Raw genomic sequence first — 22521 nt, 5'->3', positions numbered from 1 at the left:
GAGAGGTTCATTCCACATTTCTGGGAGACATTTATAGCAGAAGGAAATTCTTGTAAAGACTCATTTATGCTGCCAAGCTTGGGGTCATTAGATTCTACCCCCTGGCCAATGAATGTATAATGGGCTTGTTTGAATGGACATGTGTGTGTGCTAGTAGACTTTTTTTAGTTTTTTAAATGTAATTCTTAATTTTAATTAATCGTATATCAATGTATACTGTTTTTATATGTTGTAAGCTGCCCCAAGTCTTCAAAGAGGGGCAGCATATAAATAATAATAATAATAATAATAATAATAATAATAATAATAATAATAATAGTAATAATAATACAGAGTTTAAGACATTAACTATAACAGAAAAGTGATCTCTGCCGAAGCTATAATTTCAAAAGAAAGGAGAATTAAACATTGGAATTGTGACAGTAAATGATTGCATTTCTAACTGAAAAAAATTAGACAGACAGACAGACAGACAGAAAGTTCTTGTGGGCGTGGCTGTGGAGTATCCAAACTTGGCAAGTCCCACCCACTTCCCAAAGTGCGGGTCCAAATTTAAAGCACCCCCACAGGTGCTAAAAATAACCAAAAACAACCCAGGGGCAAACGAACGGAACCAAAAGGAGCCTAAAACCTGAACTCCTTTAAAGGAGGCGCCTCTCAAGAACCCCAGGCAGGGCAGCGCTCCCTAGTGAAGACGGGGTGGGATTATTTGCCACTCCGTCGCCTCTTCCCCCCCTCCCAACCGTCGCCGCCGCCGCATTTCCTCCACCTCCTCCTCCCCCCCCCCCCCGAAAGTCGCCGAGCTGCTTTGCATGTCAACGAAGGACCGGGGCGGCAGAAAGCAGGAGCGGCGATGGTAGTAGCAACTCCCGCCTGACGCGCGGTGCCGCTGCTGCTGCTCCTCCTCAGGTTCCCTTTGGCGAGTGGCTCGGCTCCGTGCATGGGCACCCGAGCGCTCGGTGCCCGTCCGGATCCTTCCCCGAGCCCTTAAGACTCCGCCGACAAAGAGAAGAAGCGTCGCCGCGGCTCCTCCTGGCGCCAGCAGGTAAAGTGTCCGGGCGCCGCCCGTGTTTGTCCAGGAGATTTGCAAGCAAGGCGCAGGTCCGAGGCACGCGAGCCGTTCGGATAAAGGGACCCGCCGACGGGACGTCTGAAGGAAGGAAGGGGAGCCGGGAATGCCCGCAACAGCCAGCCAGAGGGAGAGGAGGGAGGGAAGGAGGAGGGTCGACGCTTATTCAGGGTGTGGGAAGCGAAGCGAGGGAAGGAAAGTCCGGACAGTTGGCCGAGCAAGTGTCGGGCGAGATGGGGGAGAGCTAAAGGAAGGGTCGTGTGGCGGGTACGCGGGGCAGCCGCTTCCGAGGGTGGCGGCCGGGAGAAAGACTGGAGAAGAAGGGAAAGAGTTGAGAGGCTGGAAAGAAACGCTGCAGGAACCCAAGAAGGCGGGAAAGGTTGGACTGATGGTTTCGCTTGGGGGCTCAGGTGGACGGGGGCAAGAGGGGGTCTAGAGAGGTCAAGGGCATGGTGGCAAAAGCAGGGTACCTCTGTGTGTGTGTGTGAGAGAGAGAGACAGACAGACAGACAGAGACAGACAGAGGGAGAGACAGAAAGAGAGAGGCAGAGGCAGACAGTGACAGAGACTGAGACAGAGAGAGAGGGAGAGAGAGATATATATACACAGAGAGAGAGACAGACAGACAGACAGAGATATAGAGACAGACACAGAGAGAGAGAGAGATACAGAGACATATATAAAGAGAGAGACAGAGGGAGAGAGAGATACAGAGAGACAGACAGTCAGAAATACAGAGACAGATACAGAGACAGACACACACACAGAGAGAGAGACATATACATAGAGAGAGAGAGAGACAGAGGGAGAGAGAGAGATACAGAGAGACAGAGAGTTGGAAATATAGAGACAGAGAGAGAGATACTGAGACAGAGGGGGGGGAGAAAGATACAGAGAGACAGAGAGAGTCAGAAATACAGAGACACACAGAGAGAGATACAGAGATAGGGGGAGAGAGAGATACAGAAAGACAGAGACAGACAGAGGCAGAGAGACAGAGAGAGAGATACAGAGACAGAGGGAGAGAGAGATACAGAAAGTCAGAGACAGACAGAGACAGAGACAAATAGAGAGATACAGAAACAGAGAGAGAGACAGAGGGAAAGACAGAGAGAGATACAGAGAGAGAGAGACAGAGAGAGATACAGAGACACAGAGAGGGACAGAGACAGACAAAGAGACAGAGACTGAAACAGACAGGTACAGAGACAGAGTGATAGAGAGACTCTGTGTGTGTGTGAGAGAGAGAGACAGACAGAGAGATCTTGCCTCCAAGCACTGAAGGAGGAGGCTGTCTTCATATGCAGCTGTTCCAACTCGGTAGCTAGCGGGAGACCAAAGCCTCTCCGCCCAGGCGCTTTTCCCGTATAGTTCTCTCGCCTCCTCTCTTCCCCCGAAAAGAGACAAAAGTGGGAAAGGGGACCCCGCTTGATGCAGAATTTGGGGAACTGAAGGAAAAGACAGCTGCGGGAGGACAACCTTGAAGGCAGGGAGTTCCTGCACGGAAACGTTTTCATCCAAGGAGCAACCCTGGGCATCCACAGACTGCTGGCAGAAAGGAAGGTGGGATAGTGGAGAAGGCTGGAAATTAGTGTGGAGAGGAGATGGCTTGTTTGTTGAGCCTTGGTCTACAAGCCTTGGTCTATTCAAGAGGGCAGAGACTTCCTTCCTGGTGTAGAATTAGAACTTGTAGGATCCGGTTATTTCACTTTTTCCCTTCACCCCTCTGAAATTAAAGCATCAGGTGTTTCCCTCTGGTTAAGCAAAGGGTTTTTCTAAATAGTAATAATTGATCTTATGTAATGGTGTGGAAGGGAAGGTTTAATAAAGTTAAAGTGGATGGTGAAGATGAAGGTGAGAACTGCCATTCTGCATTACATGCAGGGCAACAAGCTAAAATGTACTTAGTGTGTCAATCTTCTAATATGTATTAAATTACCCTGGGATACCATGCAGCTGAAACAAGTGAGGTAGAAGCCATTGTGGAAAAAAGAGGAAGAAAGGGGGATACCCGAAGTATATAAGTAATACATTGATCTAGCTTTTTTAAAAAAAGAAGAAGTTGTTCATATTAATATCGTTCAAATAATTGCATGTCTATACATTGCCATTGTTCATATTTCATCTACCGTGAATATAAGGGAATATTATATTGTCTTATATGACATCTGTCTTATATTTGTTTGAACCCTGAAATAAGCGCTTGGCCTTATTGCCATGCACTCAAAAGCCCAATTGTGATTATTAACAGGGGGTGTTTTATTTTTTGGGGGGAGGAGGGTATTGTATAGATGAATTACTATCATTAGCTTTCATTTCATATGCCCTAGCTCTAGAGCCCAGTCAGAAAATGTCCCCATTTCATAAAAGAGGATCAAAGGTCAAAGAAAATGATTTGTATACGAAATCCTTTCACACATTGCATAGTTGCAAACTACTAAATCTAGTAATGATTGTACACCCAAAAAACAATTGCCAGGCAGTTCTGATTAAAAATGAATAGATTTTTTTTGGGGGGGGGGGTTGGGGGGGAATTGCATACAGTATGTTTTAATGGCTGTATTCAGATGAACAAAACCTAATTTAGGAATACAAAAAAGTCCCAGTTCCTCATTTTCTTTCACCTTTGTACAAGCACAGAAAACCGCAGAAGCCACAGCTAATATAGCTTTACATTTGTATTGAGTTTATGTTTATGGATTTCCAGAACAAATAAAAAATGATATGAGCCCATGAGGAGCTGTTGACATAAAAAGCCACAAGTTAAGTATTATATTCGGTCTCAGATCCTAAATTGTTGCTTCTTTTACAAGTCAGACTCCATAACAAGTTATAAATTATTATTTCTAGAGAAGAGAGACAAACTAGAATTTTCAGCTTCCACTTTTATCAACAAATTTGCTTGCCAATAGTAACTTAGAAGTTTGCTGTGACATTCTATGCAAATGGTGTGTGTGTGTGTGTGTGTGTGTGTGTATGTTTTCGTAGATTTTCACGGGTACAGGTATGACGGTCTTGGTATACAGTATTCGGGTTTCTTCCCGTGTAGGATTTGGAAATTTCTGGCGACGTTTCGATGAGGTCCCACTCATCATCTTCAGGCTGGTGTTTCTGTCCTTGTTCTCAGGCGAACACAGCGAGACCTGAGCTGCCTTCCTTCTATAAATACTGGTGGCTGAGTGTGGTACCACACCCAGCCACCAGTATTTATAGAAGGAAGGCAGCTCAGGTCTCGCTGTGTTCGCCTGAGAACAAGGACAGAAACACCAGCCTGAAGATGATGAGTGGGACCTCATCGAAACGTCGCCAGAAATTTCCAAATCCTACACGGGAAGAAACCCGAATATACCAAGACCGTCATATATATATATATATATATATATATATATATATATATATATATATATATATATATATATATACACACACACACACACACACACACACACACACACACACATACACAATATATATATGTATCACATGTTTTTGCTGAATTTTATATATATATAATTTTTTCTGAATTTATATATATACACACACAAACATACACACAGACATACCTGCATGCATGCATACTTAAAAATATGAAATCTGATTTGACTGATCTTCATTTCATCTCTTCAGGATTTAGAGCTGCATTCTACCTACTGGAAGAGTTAGAATGGAAATTGGGAAACTAAAGGAGTTATGTACATTCTAGCTTCATCTGCTTGGAGGATTGCTTAGCACTGATATTGTAAATAGTGTATCCGCCTGTCCTTTAGCCTTGAAAAGTCAAAAAGAGTGGGCGGGCACATCTCTGTGTAACAATTGTTTGTAAAGTGTGCTTTTCTTCTGGATTTTATATTCGTAATATATGAAATAACAAAGATGCAAATTGTATTTGCCATATTCTTTAGGCTACAGAGCCAATAATAAGTAAAGGGAGTGTTACAAAAGCAAATATATATTGGCATTAACAATCCTTGGTAAAGAACAAATAATTCAGAATTTGTAGGATCTTTTAAATCGCAAGATTTAAAAAAGAGGACTTCTGAATATTTTTAAAAAGCTAGAGATTTGCAAAACCCATTTCTTCATTTTTCTTGTGTATTCTGCTTTGTCTTAGTTTACTCTCATGTAACATCCTGAGAAAGTCCATGTTGCCTTTCTGAATAGGACTCTTTTATCTGCCAGAGAGTTGAGGGAACTGCTGTCTGTTATTGAGTACCACTAGATTTGTGTTGACTAGTTTATGCACTTAAAAGTATATGACATGAAAAAACAACAGTATACACAGTAATTATGCACACAGATTATCAGAGTTGGAATGGAATTTGTAGGTCTAGTCCAACCCCCTGACCAAGCAGGAGATCCTACACCATCCCCAACAAATGGCAGTCCAATCTCTTTGTGAAAACCTCCAGTGATGAAGCTCCCACAACTTCCGAAGGCAAGCTGTTCCATTGGTTGATTGTTCTCACTGTCAGAAATTTTCTCCTTATTTCTAGGTTGAATCACTCCTTGATCAGTTTCCATCCATTATTCCTTGTCTGGCCTTCAGTGTCTTGGAAAATAGCTGATACTCTTTCTGCCAGCCCCTTAAATATTGGAACACTCTATGATGTCTCCTCTGGTCCTTCTCTTCGCTAGATTAGCCATGTTCAGTTCTGTAATCGTTCTTCATATGTTTTAGTCTCCAGTCCCCTAATCATCCTGGTTGCTCTTCTCTACACTTTTCCTAGAGTCTCAATGTGTTTTTATAGTGTGGTCACCAAAACTGGATGCAGTATTCTAAGTGTAGTCTTATTAGAGCTTTATAGAGTGGTATAGAGCACCACACACCAAGACAGCTAGATACAAGAACAGTTTTTTTCCCAAATGCCATCACTCTGCTAAACAAATAATTACCTAAACACTGTCAAACTACAAGTCTGCACTACTATTTTTTCTCATCATTCCTATCACCATCTCCTCCCACTTATGTCTGTATGACTGTAACTTGTTGCTTGCATTTTTAAGATTTTTATTAATATTGATTGTTTCCTAATTGCTTTATTTGACCCCTATGACAATCAATTAGTGCTGTACCTCATGATTCTGGACGAATGCATATTTTCTTTTATGTACACTGAGAGCATATGCACCAAAGACAAATTCCTTGTGTATCCAATCACACTTGGCCAACAAAGAATTCTATTCTATTCTATTACTACCTCACTTGATCTTGATTGTATCCCTCTGTTAATGCAATTTAGAATTCCATTGGGTTGTTTGGCTGCTGCACACTGCTTTACTTCTCCTTCGCTTCCACATGCATGTATATCAGATGGCACATCATTTTCCCACACTCAAATGATAGTTACATTGGAGATACCCTGGCATAATCAATGGTTTGAGCTAATGTTCCACACTAGAACATTGAGAGAACCTATTACCTATACCATACATAGGGGGGATTCTTTTTCCCTCTCTTCCTGTTTGCACAGATGCCACCTCAAGACAGCAACATTTTCTTTGCAATTAACTTGCTGGTGTGAAAAAGCCATGGTTGTGTTTTTTTACATTTTCCAATCAGGTTGACAATGTCACACCTACATTTACATTTATAGAAATAATTAATCCACTGTGCCCTAGAAAACTGACGACATACATATTGAATTTAAGGTGTAAATACTTTCCTGTGAAACCTTGGAGATTGATAGTCAGCAAAAGCATCATACGAATGTTCACAATGAGTATATTTTTGTATCTTCCTGTTAGGGGAACAAAAGTCAGCATTTCCCTTTGTGGTCACAAACTTAGGGTTGTGAGTTTAAAAAATAAGCCCCCCCTCCCTCTGCTGGCAGCTGGGATCTCTTTTTCTTGTTTCTTACACTGAAAGCAGCTGATTCGTTTTTCCTATAGCTGTAGGTGGTACCAGTGAGCCATGCTGCCTAAGTTATTTCTTTTTGTCCCACTGTTTTTAGATATTTGAAACAGCACACGAAAACTTCTTGTACTTTTTTTAAAAAAAAAGATAACTGAGCTTGAAATAATAAAGGTGTAATTTAAATAATAATGCCATGATTTACAGAAAATATCATACTCAGACCACATGTCTACCTTTAGTAGTTTTCCTGAACTTCAGATAAACCCTCCAAATGCAAACTCCTATCACTGAAACAGATTTGTGTATAACATATGTACTCTTTTCACTATTATCTTTCTTATCATTTTTTTATTACACTTGAGAGCTTAGAAGTCCTTACTGTAAGTCTTCATTCCTCGTGGTTCAGATGTATTCTTTTTAATTTATTTATTTATTTTTATTTATTCATTTGTCCAATACATAAATATATAGGAAGAAAATAGACATGTGATAATATAAAAGAGGGTGAAGATGAACTTAGAGGAGAGGATATATGAAAGGAAGAGAATATATAAGATAGGTGAAAGAAAGGAAAGACAATTGGACAGGGGACGAAAGGCACACCAGTGCACTTATGTACGCCCCTTACTGGCCTCTTAGGAACCTGGAGAGGTCAATCGTGGAGAGTCTAAGGGAGAAGTGTTGGGGGGTTAGGGGTTGACACAATTGAGTCCGGTAGTGAGTTCCAAGCTTCGATAACTCGAAGCCAGCATTAAAGGCAACTTATTGATAAATGAATGTTCCTATCCTAGAATGGGGGAGGAGAGAAAGGAGGCATGGGGATGTTTAAAATTAAAATTAATATTATAATTTAGAAAACTTCATTGGATTATAGGGTGGGAAGAAGTCTTCCAGTACAATCCTGTTTAGGGCATTTAGCAATAGCACTTAGATTTATATATCACTGTAGTGCTTTACAGCCTTCTCTAAGCAATTTACAGAGTCAGCATCTTTCCCCCAACAATCTGGGCCCTCATTTTACCCACATCAAAAGGAAGGCTGAGTCAAGCTGGAGCCTGGTGAGATTCGAACTGCCAAATTGCAGTCAGCTGGCAGTCAGCAGAAGTAGCCTGCAATACTGCATTCTAACCACTGCGCCACCATGACTCTTGGCACCCTCATAGCATCCCAGAAGTGCCTTAAGTAGGTTAAGCTGCCCAAGTGGAAGTCTAGATTTAGTTCTTCCAACTTCCTCCTTATACAGTATATATACAATGAGTAATTTAAAAATACATCCAATGTTTTATTTTTTAATATATAAACTTAGAAAGCTTTATCTACAGTAAATGAATTAGTCTATATCAGTGTTTCCCAACATCAGCAACTTGAAGATATCTGGACTTCAACTCCCAGAATCCCCCACCCACCGGATCCCGGAAGAGTAATGTGCACACCGGATCCCGGAAGAGCAATGGGTGACAGCTGGCATGCCCAGAGAGATGGCTCTGCATGCAGTGAAGGGCTATCCAAATTTTTACTACCACACTGTGGGCGTGGCTTATGTAGGACGCCCTGCATTTTCTTTCAACATCTTTCGGTGCAAATTGGGTGTTCTGGGGTGGAGCTCCATTTTTGCTACCCCACTGCATTCCCCCCCCTTCCGAGCAGCAGCCCACCCCTGTCGTGCCATAGGTTCACCATCACTGCACTATACCATGCTATTGCTTTTTTAAAAAAATATTTTTTATTAAAATATTCAGATTAAAAACAAAACAAAATAAACATTTAAAACAAACAATTTTACACAGACACACACAAAACAAAAACAAAAAAAGAGAGGGAAAAATCAATTCAATCAATCAATCAATCAATTTATACATATCCATTAAACACAACGCCTACTTGGTTATTTTTATGGCTATTACTTATAGCTATTAATATACCATGCTTTCATATCCATAATTTCAATGTAAGAACAATGCGGCAAGAAAACATTTTCAAATTGTTTGCACTTAGTAGGACTAAAATCACATGAATACAGCACACACACACACACCAACTTCCACGTATAAAAAGGTGCAGCTGCCTTAAGAATTATGGAGAAAGGTGAATAATTTAAAATATTTCTGAAGCCTGCACGGTCCTAGCACTCAGAATCAATCTCCCTCCATCCCTTGAAGAACAGTAATTACCTTGGATTCTGATACTTTGCATAATTTATTTTACCTTTTTACTATTTTGTATATTTCACAGCAAGGAGCTGTTCAGCACTGAGAAGTCATCTCTGATTATTAAAAAATCTTTTTTAACAAGCTGTTTAGCATCACCCAGGCATCATCCAAACACTTTTCAACCACAAGGGGTTAAAAAACATGTTTTGGATACAGGTAGTCCTCGATTTACAATAGTTCATTTAGTGACTGTTTGAAAAAAGTGACTTATGACAATTTTTCACACTTATGACCGTTTCTGCATCCCCATGGCCACTTGCTCAAAATTCCAATGCTTGGCAAATGACTTGTATTTATAACTCTTGCAGGGTCTTGAGGTCATGTGTTTGCCTTTTGTGACCTTCTGACAAGCAAAGTCAACAGGAAAGCCAAATCCGCTTAACAGCCGTGTGATTAACTTAACAACTGCAGTGATTCACTTATCAACTGGAGCAAGAAAGGTCGTAAAATGGGGCAAAATTCACTTAACGAATGTTTCACTTAACAACAGAAATTTGGGGCTCACTTGTGTTCGTAAGTCAAGGACTACCCTGTATATAGTACGTGTGCAATGGAAACTGGATTTTGTCTCCACTGAAAAGATTCTCTGTTTTTGTCAATGGACATTCTCAGTCTTCCAGGCAGAATTGTCTGGAAGTTGAGTTAAGAATCTCTTTGGATAAGTAGTGAAACATTTAAATGCAAGAAGAAAAGGCAGCCCAGTTGCCATGAATCGACTTCCAGACTTCCCTGTTTTTTGTTTTGCTATCACAAAATTATAACTTTATATTTGTAAACTGCTTAAAGTCACTTAGACAGTGAAATAAATGGTGTATAAATCTGATAAATAAATACATTACACCTTCATAGCTTTATTTATTTCAACCATTAACACCTGAGTGTTACAATTCAAACATTTTGGACCAGACCAAAGTATAGATCTTTTTGGAATCCTTTAGAATGATCAGGCTTGTTTTGTTTGTTTGTTTGTCAAAACGTGTATAAGACAATAGATAGGGTATAAACATAAACAAAAGCAAGTAGGTATAGATGAATTTGGACAATAGGACAGTAGGATAGGGATGGTAGGTACAATGGTGCGCTTATGCACGCCCCTTCAGACCTCTTAGGAATGGGATGAGGTCGACCGTAGACAGTCTAAAGTTAAAGTTTTTGGGATTTGGGGAAGAAACCAAAGAGTCATGTAGTGCATTTCATGCATTGATCACTCTGTTGCTGAAGTCGTATTTTCTGCAGTTGAGTTTCGAGCGGTTTAGACTGAGTTTGAATCTATTTTGTGCGTGTGTGTTGTTGCAGTTGAAGCTGAAGTGCTCATTGACTGGTAGAACATTGTGATAGATGATTTTATGAACTACACTACCTTAAATCAGCATTTTATCAATATAGAAAGAATACAATTTTAGGCTCAGCATTAAACAATCTTTATTATTTTTGTTAAAGATTAAAAAGTAGATGTATTTTGCAATTGGGAAGAAACATATGCTGACCTAATCACAGTGACCTAAACCCCTTCTGTAAGATCGGAATCTCATTACTGGAATATATATGCCTAATACTACTCATCACAAAATCTCCAGAACCGTAAAGCCTACAGACTTCTAGATGCTTCTAGATGCTCGCTAAGAAAGAATTTTTCAAAATGACCACCAGATCATTAGTATTTCTTATACGGTATTATGTTAACATGCTCTGATGCTAAGGAGTTAGATGTGCTACTCCTCCTCCCCACCTGAAAAGAACTCTGTGTCCAACTGCCAGCTGCTTTATATTAACATGCTCTGATATTACCCCTTCGCTAAACTGGGGGTGGGCATGGCCAGAGCATGACTCATCTGGCCTGTGGGTTGGGAGCTTAGATATTCCCCACCTGAAAAGAACTCTGTTCCAACTGCTAGTTAACACACTCTGGTGCTAAGGAGTTACATATTCTGTATAACTTTTCAAGCTTTAAGTATCAAGCCCAAATGTAACTACTCATTAATTTTTGAGCTTTAACTGCCAATTTATCAAGCCCAATCAAGCAGTTTCCTAGTGAAGCACAGGTATTTGTATTTGTATTTATTAGATTTGTATACCGCCCCTCTCTGAAGACTCGGGGCGGCTAACAACAATATAAAAAGACAATGTAAACAAATCTAATATTAAAACAGTCTAAAAAACCCAATTTAAAGAACCACTCGTACATACAAGCATACCATGTACAAATTCTATAAGCCTAGGCGGAAGGGAATATCTCAATTCCCCCATGCCTGACGACAGAGGTGGGTTTTAAGGAGCTTGCGAAAGGCAAGGAGGGTGGGGGCAACTCTGATATCTGGGGGGAGCTGGTTCCAGAGGGTTGGGGCCGCCACAGAGAAGGCTCTTCTCCTGGGTCCTGCCAAACGACAATGCTTAGTCGACGGGACCCAGAGAAGGCCAACTCTGTGGGACCTAACCGGTCACTGGGATTCGTGCGGCAGAAGGCGGTCCCGGAGATATTCTGAGTATCCAGCTACTAGTGCCTGAAGCCTCCTGAGAAGCTGCATTTGGTACCGGCCCGAGTCCTCCAAGAGAGGCAGCGTACAAATCCAATTAATAAAATAAATAAATAAAGTAAAATGCAATTACTAGGGCCTTGACTAGTGTTATCATTCTTACTCCAGCAAGATATTAATTTGATTTCTGTACAATTCAAAGTACAGATTATGATTTAAAACCTGAGATCATAATACCTATTGTACCACCTACTCAAATATGAATCTGCCTGACTCACAATAAGAGTTTCTGAGTGCCCCTCCCTCAGGACTCAAAGGGGAATCAGTTTTTTTTCTTAACCATTGATTTCCTGGCTGTTTCTAAACTCATTATTTTTAAGTGTAAAAATAATACAAAAAGCAACCTTCATAATTTTCATTCATTGGAATCTAATGGATCTGGGGTATTTTCATATATTGCAGTTAGCCAATTTACTTTAGCTGTCAAGAAGGTAGTGTGTGTGTGAGAAGAGGAAATAATTTGAGTACATCACACAAACAGTGATGCAGCCCAATGTGAATGAGTGCAATTTTGCATTTTTTTTCCTCTATAGTAGCAAAGTTGCTGTCTAAGAGATGTTAATGGTAAGATCATAAATACAAATTCAGTCTACTACACCAGGAGTTTCTTAGTTACAGATATTCTTTTGTATATTGTCTTTGACACTGAAGAATCTTTGCAAATGAAAATCCACATTAAGATTGTGCCGTAACTGTCTCTACTTTACAATTTATTTATTATACAACCTGTATATTATTATTTATTATTATTATTATTATTATTATTATTATTTATTATTATTATTATTTATTGGATTTGTATGCCGCCCCTCTCCGCAGACTCGGGGTGGCTAACAACAATGATAAAAAACAACATGTAACAATCCAATTTAATAAAACATCTAAAAACCCTTATTATAAAAACCAAACATACACACAAACATACCATACATAACTTGTAGGGGAAGGAATATCCTAACTCCCCCATGCCTGGCGACAAAGGTGGGTCTTGAGTAATTTGCGAAAGACAAGGAGGGTGGGGGCCGTTCTAATCTCTGGGGGGAGTTGATTCCAGAGGGCCGGGGCCGCCACAGAGAAGGCTCTTCCCCTGGGCCCCGCCAAACGACATTGTTTGGTCGACAGGACCTGGAGAAGGCCAACTCTGTGGGACCTTATCGGCCGCTAGGATTCGTGCGGTAGAAGGTGGTTCAGGATGTATTCTGGCCCAATGCCATGTAGGGGTTTAAGGGTCATTACCAACACTTTGAATTGTGACCGGAAACCGATCAGCAGCCCATAATCTGTCCAGTGCTTACCATATTTTTCAGAGCACAAGACACACTTTTCCCCCCGTAAAAGAAGCTGAAAATTTGATTGCATCTTATACTCCAACTGTGGCCTTTTCAAAGCTTTTTTTCCCCCAACCCTAACAAGGTGCTAACAATTTTCCTGGCTTGCAGGCTTGTTTTCATTGCTACTCCCTCCAAAGAAGGTTTTTTTCAGCCCTAACCAGGGATAAAATAGTGTGCTGAAGCTGATCAGACTAAGTATGCTAACCAGATGAATACCTAGTAGATGGATTTCCCCTCCCTATTTTCCTCCCCCAAAACAAAGGTGCATTTTATACTCCAGTGCGTCTTATACTCCAAAAATATGGTAGTTTATGTTTTTCCCTGCAGATTCGCTCTTAGGTTAAGAACCTTAGGAAATTGGCACAATGAGGTATAGAATGAGGGAAATAGAATTTAACCAGTACAACAATTTTGTATATGTATTGCTCATCAGACTTTCTCGCCTTTTGCTTCTTCCTGTTGAAAGGAAGCTTACCGTTCTAAAGTTAGCTTTGGATTGAGAATGCTGGGTCAAATCCTGCACTAGACAATTACAGATTTGCCTAAGGTCATGCAGGTGATTTTTCTGCAGCGTTTGTCCACCTTGGCAACTTGAAGATGAGTGGATTTCAACTACCAAAACTTCCCAGCCAGCTTTGCTGTTCTGAAGGCTATGAGTTTATTTATTTATAAACTTTATTTGCTGTCCATCTCATATAGAAATGACTCTGGGCAGACTACAGCATTAAAATATTGAAAAGCTAACAAATAGGTAAATTATCACCCTTTTTCCAAAAGAGACTTGCCATAGAAACCTAGGGGGATAAGTGGGACTTAGGTTTAAATAAAAGGCTATAGGACCCAATTTGTGTTAACTCCTTCTGACTTTTAAAGCTCTGCACACCTTAGGATCCATGGTGGCACAGTGGTTAGAATGCAGTATTGCAGGCTAATTCTGCTAAGTGCCGACTGCCAGAAGTTGGCAGTTTGATCCTGCGCTGCTTCAGATTGACCCACCTTTTCATTCTTCTGAGTTTGGTAAAATGAAGTTCCAGATTGTCTGGAGATATATTCAAAATATCTTCAGTCTTCTATATACAGTAACTTTACCATCATAGAAACATAGAAACATAGAAGACTGATGGCAGAAAAAGACCTCATGGTCCATCTAGTCTGCCCTTATACTATTTTCTGTATTTTATCTTAGGATGGATATATGTTTATCCCAGGCATGTTTAAATTCAGTTACTGTGGATTTACCAACCACGTCTGCTGGAAGTTTGTTCCAAGGATCTACTACTCTTTCAGTAAAATAATATTTTCTCAGCTATAGTCATCTTACTTACAAGTAGATTTTCAACCAATCCAGGTTACAAGTAGTTATTAAACCAATCCAGGTTTCTAGTAGATACTAAACCAATCCAGGTTTCTTCATATCACTATCACACTCTACTCAGTACCTAACTCACACTCAAACTGCTCCAGCCAACTAGCTAACAACCACTATCAACAGCAAACAACCACCAACGACCACACAGGAATGGTGAAGTTGATTTGCATCTTATAATGCTCTGGCCCAATCACATTGCAGTTCACACCCAATGACTCAGCATTAGTATGCTTACATTCTACCCTATACCTTATATCAGTGATTTTCAACCCTTTTTGAGCCGCGGCACATTTTTTACATTAACGAAACACTGGGGCACATTGAGCGGGGGGGGGGGCAGATAAAAAAAGTTTGGACAAAAAAAATATCTCTCTCTCTCTTCCTCCCCTTCACTCTATTTCTTTCTCCCTCCCTCTTTCTCTCCCTTCCTTCCTCTTTCTTTCTCTCTCCCTCCCTACCTCCCTCTATGTCTTTCTCTCTCTCCTTCCCTCCCTCTTTCTCTCTCTCTCTTGCTTTCTTTCTCTCTTGCTCTCTCTCTCTTGCTCTCTCTCTCTCTTTCTCTTGTTTTCTCTCTCTCTCTTGCTTTCTTTCTCTCTCTCTTGTTCTCTTTCTCTCTCTCTCGCTCTTTCTCTCTCTTTCTCTCTCTCTCTCTTGCTTTCTTTCTCTCTTGCTTTCTTTCTCTCTTGCTTTCTTTCTCTCTTGCTTTCTCTCTCTCTTGCTTTCTTTCTCTCTGAGCTTCGCGGCACACCTGACCATGTCTCGCGGCACACTAGTGTGCCACGGCACACTGGTTGAAAAACACTGCCTTATATGGTAATACATTCTACTTTTTGCCTTATAGGTGAAATATCATCTAGGATTGCTAAACCTGACACAGATTATTTGGGGCAATATGCTGACTTTGTAAACCATTTAGAGAGGGCTATGAAGCAATATATAAGTCTATTGCTATTAGGATCCACTTACCTCCAGGAGGCTTAACTGCAATTCAGTTTCTTTCATTTTAAAATCTCATGCTCACGGATATTGCATTCTTCAGCTATCTGAACCTCCATCGAGGATAAAGTGGCCTCTGTACAAAGAAGCTAAGATATTTTCAGTTTTTAAACACTGGCATATTGATTTTTTCCTATACAGATTTGACCTTGTTTCAAAACTTTAACTTTTTAGCAATTTAGATACAAGAATATTGTTGTGTTTCTTATCTAGGCAATTTGACTAAACCCTACCTTAGGATATGAAATAAGGGTCACATTTGATTTTTATCGTTTATTGGGCTGTTATCATGTTTTCCCTGTATTGTTTTACACTTTTACTTTTACCATGAATTCTGATGCTGACAATATGTAAATAGGAGGATTTTTTTAAAAAATAAATGTATACAGAATAAAGAATTTTTTAAAATATATCAAGATAAATCAACAGAAAAACCCTGTTTCTGTAATTTCAGTGGAAGATATGAGCCATTATCTCAAATGACATAAAAACTTTGTCCTGTTGCCTTAGCAACTAGTGAGGCTTCTTTGCATAGGGTTTTAGTTCTGTGTTATTCAGTAAACCTCATATTATTGGGGCTATATCTGTGCAGGCCTCTTAAGCAAACTGAGTTGAATGTGGTTTGCCAGATTTAAACATGGGTAATAACAAACATTTTAATCTGGATTAAATTTTAATATTTTAATTCATCAATATGGTAAAAATGTTGGCTTTATTGATACATCAAATCTCTTATAAATACTAATTTGACAGATTTGATAGATTAGAAAAGAACGATCAGTTCATGCTGTTAAGTATTTCTGGTTTTTATTATTTATTAAACTTATATGATGCCCATCTCACAACCAAGTGACTCTTGCAGCCAGTGTGAATGAATCATTAAATTTAGTTACATGTTTAGGTACATCATGTGTCTTTGTGGGAAGATTGCATTTCTTTATATACAGTGGTACCTCGACATACGAGTTTAATTCGTGCCAGAGCCAACCTCGTATGTCAATCAATTCGTATCTCGAACCAATGCATTTAGATTTGGCTTTTTGCGCCCAGATAACTGGAAAAAATGGAATTCTTCCGCCACCTAGTGGACGCTCGGCTCATATCCCGAATTTGAGCTCGGGTGTCAAACAGAAATTTTGCTCACGTCTCAGCCCGTAACTTGGAATACTCGCATGTGGAGTATATCTAGAGGTACTACTGTAGTAAGCTTTTGTAAACATAGTAGTAGGTTCGTCAATCAGAATAGAGCTGGAAGGAACCTTGGAGGTCTTTTATTCCCACTGTCTGCTCAAACAGGAGACCTTGTACCATTTCAGATAGGTGTTGTGGCCTGCCAGCTGCCAGCAGAGCTGGTGGCAGACTCGGACAATGAGGAGGTTGAGGAGAAACTTGGGCCAGTGCTGGAGTCCAGGAAAGGCTCTGACAGATGCTCTGTGTCAGATGTAGAAATAGTCAGGGCCATCTTACATTTACCAGCCACTGGAGAGGCAGCTGCCTTTGGAGGCTGATATAAATGAGGAGGAACAGCTGGGGCCTTTTCCAGATGCAGTTATATATAAGCAGTTAGAAGAGGTGAGCAACGGAGCACAAGGAGTTGACTCGGGAAGCAAAGCACATGTAGATGCTGAATGGCCCCTCCCTGGCTGAGGAATAAATAGAAGGAAAGGGGAGTGGCTGTCGTAGGAGACAACAGTTCGTATTTCTGAAGATTTTGCTCATTGTTTTTCATGACTCAAAAACTGCTTGCCAGATGTTAATTTGCAGCCTTTCTGCTGGGAGCTCACAGCCTTGCAATTATCACAAGGAACTGATAAGATCTGTTATTCAGTTAACTCCTTGAAGGACTATTGCCTGGACTTTTCAGTGGGTGATTAATTAATTCACAAGAGGTAAATAAAGATGGGGGTGGTGGTTTTGTGACAAGAAGTCTGTTTCTTGCTTCTGCTAAGGCTGGGTCAGAACAATAGGTGGCTGTTTAGCCCTTTCTTAAAAACCTGGAGTGAGGAAGCACCTGCTGAAAACAAGCTGTTCCACTGGTTAATTGTTCTCACTGTTAGGAAGTTTCTTAATTCCAGGTTGCTCCTTTCCTTAATTGGTTTCTATCTATTGTTTTTTTTCTTGCCTTCTGGTGCACTGGACAATAAGTTGACCCCTCTTCTTTGTGGTAGCCCCTCAAATACTGAACTACTGCTATCATGTCACTCAAGTTCTTCTTTTCTCTAGTCTGGCCATACCCAAATCCTGTAAGTGTTATTCATATGTTTTTGTCTCCAGGTCCTCAATCATCTTAGTTACTCTTAATTGCACTATTTTCCAAAGTCTCAACATCTTTTTTGTAATGTGGTGACCAAAACTGGATGTAGGGTTTTGGTTTTACTAAGGATTTATAAAGCAGCACTAATTTCCATTCTATGCTTCTATTTATACAACCAAGGATTGTATTAGCTTTTCTGGCAGCTGTTGCACACTGCTGGCTCGTGTTTAAGTGACTGTTCACCAGGACTCCAAAGTCCCTCTCACAATTACTGTTTTTGAGTCAGGTGTTGCCTGATCTGTACTTACTTATATCTTTGTTTCTTTCTGCCTAGATATAAAACTTTGCTTTTCTCCACATTAAATTTCATTTTGTTGGATACACCCATTATTCAAGTCTCTCAAGATCTTTTGGATCCTCAGCTTGTCTTCTGGGATATTGACTATTCTTGACAGCTTAATGTCATTTGCAAATTTGATAAGATCCCCTTCTATTCCTTCATGTGAGTCATTTATGAAGATAATGAAGAGTACTGGGCTTTAGACGTAGCCTTGTGGTATCCCACTACTTACTTCCCTCTATGCGATGTAGCACCATTAAGGACGCTGAGTATGGTTTGTCGCCAGTTACAAATCTATCTGGTGGTGATGCAGTCTAGCCCACATTTTTCTAGTTTATGAAGAAGTGAATTGTGGTCTTCTTTGTCAAATGCCTTGCTAAAATCTTACATTTACTAGGTTCATAGCATTTCATTGGACTACTAATATAATCACTGTCAAAGAATGAAATAAAATTGGTCTGGCATGATCTGTTTTTATCAAACCCATGCTGGCTACTAGTATTAACTTTACTTATTTCTAGATGTTCAAAAATCTGGCTTTTTATTATTTTTTCCAGTATCTTCCCAGGTATTAATATTAGGCTGATTGGTTTGTAGTTTCCTGGATTTTTTTTTTTTGGAAGATGGGAACCACATTAGTTCTTGTCTAATTCTCTAGTACCGTGATGGCGAACCTATGGCATCCGTGCCACAGGTGGCACACGGAGCCATATCGGAGGACACACGAGGTGTTACCCTGTGTCAGCTCCAGGATTTTCGGCCTTGGGGAAGCCCCGGAGGCAAAAAGAATTCACCCAATGGACAAAATGGAAGTTCGGAAAAACGCACTTCTGGTTTGCCGTTGTGTTGTTTTTTGCAGTCTGTAGGATTCAGGAAAACTTCCTGAAACCCCGAAGTGCAAAAAACAGCACAACGGGAAAATTGAAAGTACGTTTTTCTGAACTTCCGGTTTGTCCTTTGGGTGTTTTTTCCCCACTTCTGTCACTGGGGCTTCAGAAAGGCCTGTGTGCATGCATGAAGGGGCAGCGCGGTGATGGTGGGGATGGTGCACATGTGTGTGGGTGGGGAGGGAAGGGGTTTGGGCAGGTGAACAAATGCTAGCACACCCACACACTCCCTTTTGGCATGCAAACCACAAAAGGTTCGCCATCACTGCTCTTGTATTTGCCAGGAACGTAATCCATTAGTCCCCAATGATTTATATTCACCAAGGTCAGACTGATGTTCTCATACATTTTTTGCTTATTTTAATTTTTATTTCTAGTGTGGCTTTTACAGGTACTATTTCTAGTCTGTCTTTGGTAGGTTGGGCGTGCATAAGTGCACTTATGTGCCTAATGTCCCTGTCCTACTGTCTTATTATCCTTTCTATAGCGGCAGGTACAACACAACTTTAATGCTTACAATACTTAAGAACTGGTTAACAACAAAAGTGACAGGTTATTTATTATTTATTAGACTTTATACGTTATACTTTAACGACACCCAATGAGAACGTTATGTCTATGGAGAGGGGTGGCATATAAATCTAAATAATAATAATAATAATAATAATAATAATAATAATAATAATATAACAGCCGCTCCATGAGCCCCTGGAAAATTCCAGGGGCGGAACTTATTCCAAATTGCAGACGGGAGCAACGAAATGCCCCTCTGTGGGTGATAACTGTTTGTAAATCAGCTGTCTCCCCATCCATGGGCAACTGTTGGTAAGCCCTAGACAGGTCAATTTTAGCAAAAAAGACTTTCCCCCTCTAAAGAATGTGAAACCATGGGCACAGGGTAAGAATGGTATGCGAGTTCCTTGTTAACAGTGCATTTATAATCCCCACACAAACACACTGACCCACCAGGCTTTATGGCTGTAACTAAGGGAGTTTCCCACTTTGCCTGGTCCACCGGTTCCAATATACCAAAACTGATTAGCTGATCCAGTTCGGCATCAACCTTACTTTTAATGGCCAACGGCACACGCCACAGCTTCAAACGAACTGGTGGAACCTGAGGGTCAACATTTAGTGCAACTGGGGTACCAGAGTATTTTTCCCAGGGTGCCATCAAACAGCGATGGGAATTCCCGTGCCAACTGGCTAGACATGGTGACATTGCTCACAACATTAATGCCCATAATGGTGAACCCCAATGCAGAAAACCAGTCCAAACCTAACAAACTGGTAAATGGGCCATCCACAATGATAATAGGCAACCGCCCCCAAAAACTCTTATACTGCACTGGAAAATAACCCTTCCCCACAGTTGGGATTAATCGTCCCTGGTAGTCCTTCAGGAAGAGTGGACATGGTCCCAAACGGTTTTTTGATAGTCGAGGAAAAAGTTGTTTGATGGTGCTCCAGGACATGAGGGATACAGACGATCCGATATCTATTTCCATGGAGCACAATGAGCCTCCCACTCTAACGAACACTGCGATCTTGGAAGACAGCAACAGCGACCCCTGTGGTCAGATGCTGATGGCGGTGTGATGGATGACAGTGGGCGGGGCTACATATGAGCCGTAGATAGCGTTGCAGAAATCCCGGCGGCTGAACAACTCCCTTTGCCATCCTTTCGGTTGTGGAGTGGACGAATCCCTAATAGAAAGTTGCTGAAAACGGTGTTCCCCTGCAGAGCGAGGCTCTCCTTGCGGCGGTTGTCTCGGCTTTGCTGAGTTAGCCAGTCTATTTACTTCCTCTTCCTCATGTCTCAAACTCAGTTCAATATCAGCTGGCAAAATGGCTGAGACTGCTGTGCTGTGGGTGGAGGCAGAGATTGTTATATTCTTCCCGCCAAATGTCGCCCCCTGTTGTTGCTATGGACATTACAATTTCTAGTCTGTCTTTGGTAGGCTGGGTGTGCATAAGTGCACTTATGTGCCTAATGTCCCTGTCCTACTGTCTTATTATCCTTTCTATTACTACGTTCTACTTATGTTATGTTACGTTATGTTACGTTATGTTATATTAATATGTACTATAATACTATACTTGTTTGACAAGTAAATAAATAAAATAAATAAATAAATAGTTTCTTTTGGGGTGAAGACTGATTTAAAGAATGAGTTAACACAGTTCTGTTTTCCCTCTACTGCCTGTTACATCTTTGCTATTTTCTGTCTTTAGTGGACCCACTGTTTCCTTGGCTCTTTTCTTGTTATGTATATGTTGAAAGATTTTTTTTTTATTATCTTTGACTTTTGTTGCAGGTCTTTGTTCATTCTGAGCCTTTGCTTTCCTAATTTCATCTTTGCAGATTCGAGCTATCTGCTGGTATTCTTCCTCTTTCCATTGTTTGCACTTATTCTTTTTGTCTTTCAGTTCGTCAGAGAGAGAGAGCTGTGCAGCCATGCTGTTTTTTTCCCCTTAGATTTCTTGTTTTTCTTTTTCAGTGGTATTGTGTTGGACTGGGCTTTTATGATATTTGTCAGAGTTTCTCATGCTTCTTGAGTTGATTTCCCATTTAGGATTTTTAATCCATGGACTTTTTCTTAAGCTATCTCTGAGTTAGTTAAAATCAGCTCTTTTAAAGTTTAAGACACTGGTTGGATTATATTCTTTATATATATATATATATATATTTCTTTTTATTGTGTTCATAAATACATATATCACATGTTGTTTATTTAGTTTACAGATCTTGTCCAACTTCTTTACCTGTTACAATCGTTTTTAATTAAGTTAAGTCTTATATCTAATACTATCTTCATACTAGGCAATAATAAACAGAATGAAAACATTTGAACGGTATTTGTTATTTTTTGCAATTTGTACTGCTATTTTGTATCATACTATACAAATAATTTCTTTTGAATCCATCCATGCCAATTACACCATATACGTTTAGATTCATTAATTCTGTTTCCCTTAAGTAAGTTTGTCATCTCGTCCATTTCTACACATGTATATATCTTGTCTATTATTAGGTTTAGTTTGGGAGTCTGTTCTTTTTTCCATGTTTGCGCTATCGCAATTCTGGTAGCTGTGTTTATATGCGTCAATAAAAGAAGTGTTTGTTTAGAGTATGATCTTTTCCAAATTCCAAGGAGCGTGCCTTCCGGCGAATACTCTATTTCTTCCTTAGTAATTTCAGTGAGCCATTGGTGAATTGTTTACCAGATTTTTTGTATTTTAGAGCAGGACCACCACATGTGAAAAAAGGTGCCTTTTTCCTTTTTACATTTCCAGCATATGTTCTGTAGTGTTGGGTAAATCGTAGATTATATTCTATTCCTAGTGTTTGCATTATATTGAATTCCAATATGACGTGGTCACTCTCACTCAAGGTTCTGGCAAGTTCAACTCCCTATCACGTCTTCTCTATTAGTAAGAATTAGGTCCAGTATAGCTTTTTGTCTAGCCTGGGCAATTACACATAGTGTCATTGCAAAAAAACAACAACAACCCAACAACAATGAAAAATCAATAGAAATAAGAACTATTCTGATCATTATGTACAATGAAATGATACATAAATGAAGGCTTCATTATTTCCACTGATTGTCATTATGATATGATTTTTTTAAAGTGTGGGGGATGGCCCTAAGGAAGAAACAATTAAGCATCCT

At 40.1% G+C, this 22521-nt stretch overlaps 1 protein-coding gene across 2 annotated transcripts in view; it reads left to right on the top strand.

Moving 5' to 3' along the window:
- The first annotated feature begins 829 nt into the window (after window positions 1-829).
- LBHD2 (LBH domain containing 2) overlaps window positions 830-22521 on the top strand; it is a 77253-nt gene continuing 55561 nt past the window's right edge. Inside the window, exon 1 of one of the 2 annotated variants that reach the window (XM_070751747.1) lies at window positions 830-1045. The gene's annotated coding sequence lies outside the window, so the exon portion shown is untranslated. Of the gene's footprint in view, window positions 1046-2560; window positions 2633-22521 lie in introns of those variants that run through there. The other variant, XM_070751755.1, reaches the window with a different exon arrangement.

Source organism: Erythrolamprus reginae, chromosome 1 (genome assembly GCF_031021105.1).
Source record: "Erythrolamprus reginae isolate rEryReg1 chromosome 1, rEryReg1.hap1, whole genome shotgun sequence".
Taxonomy (NCBI): Eukaryota; Metazoa; Chordata; class Lepidosauria; order Squamata; family Dipsadidae; genus Erythrolamprus; species Erythrolamprus reginae.
The sequence above is the reverse complement of the archived record's forward strand: the minus strand, read 5'-3'. Positions and strand labels throughout refer to the sequence as shown.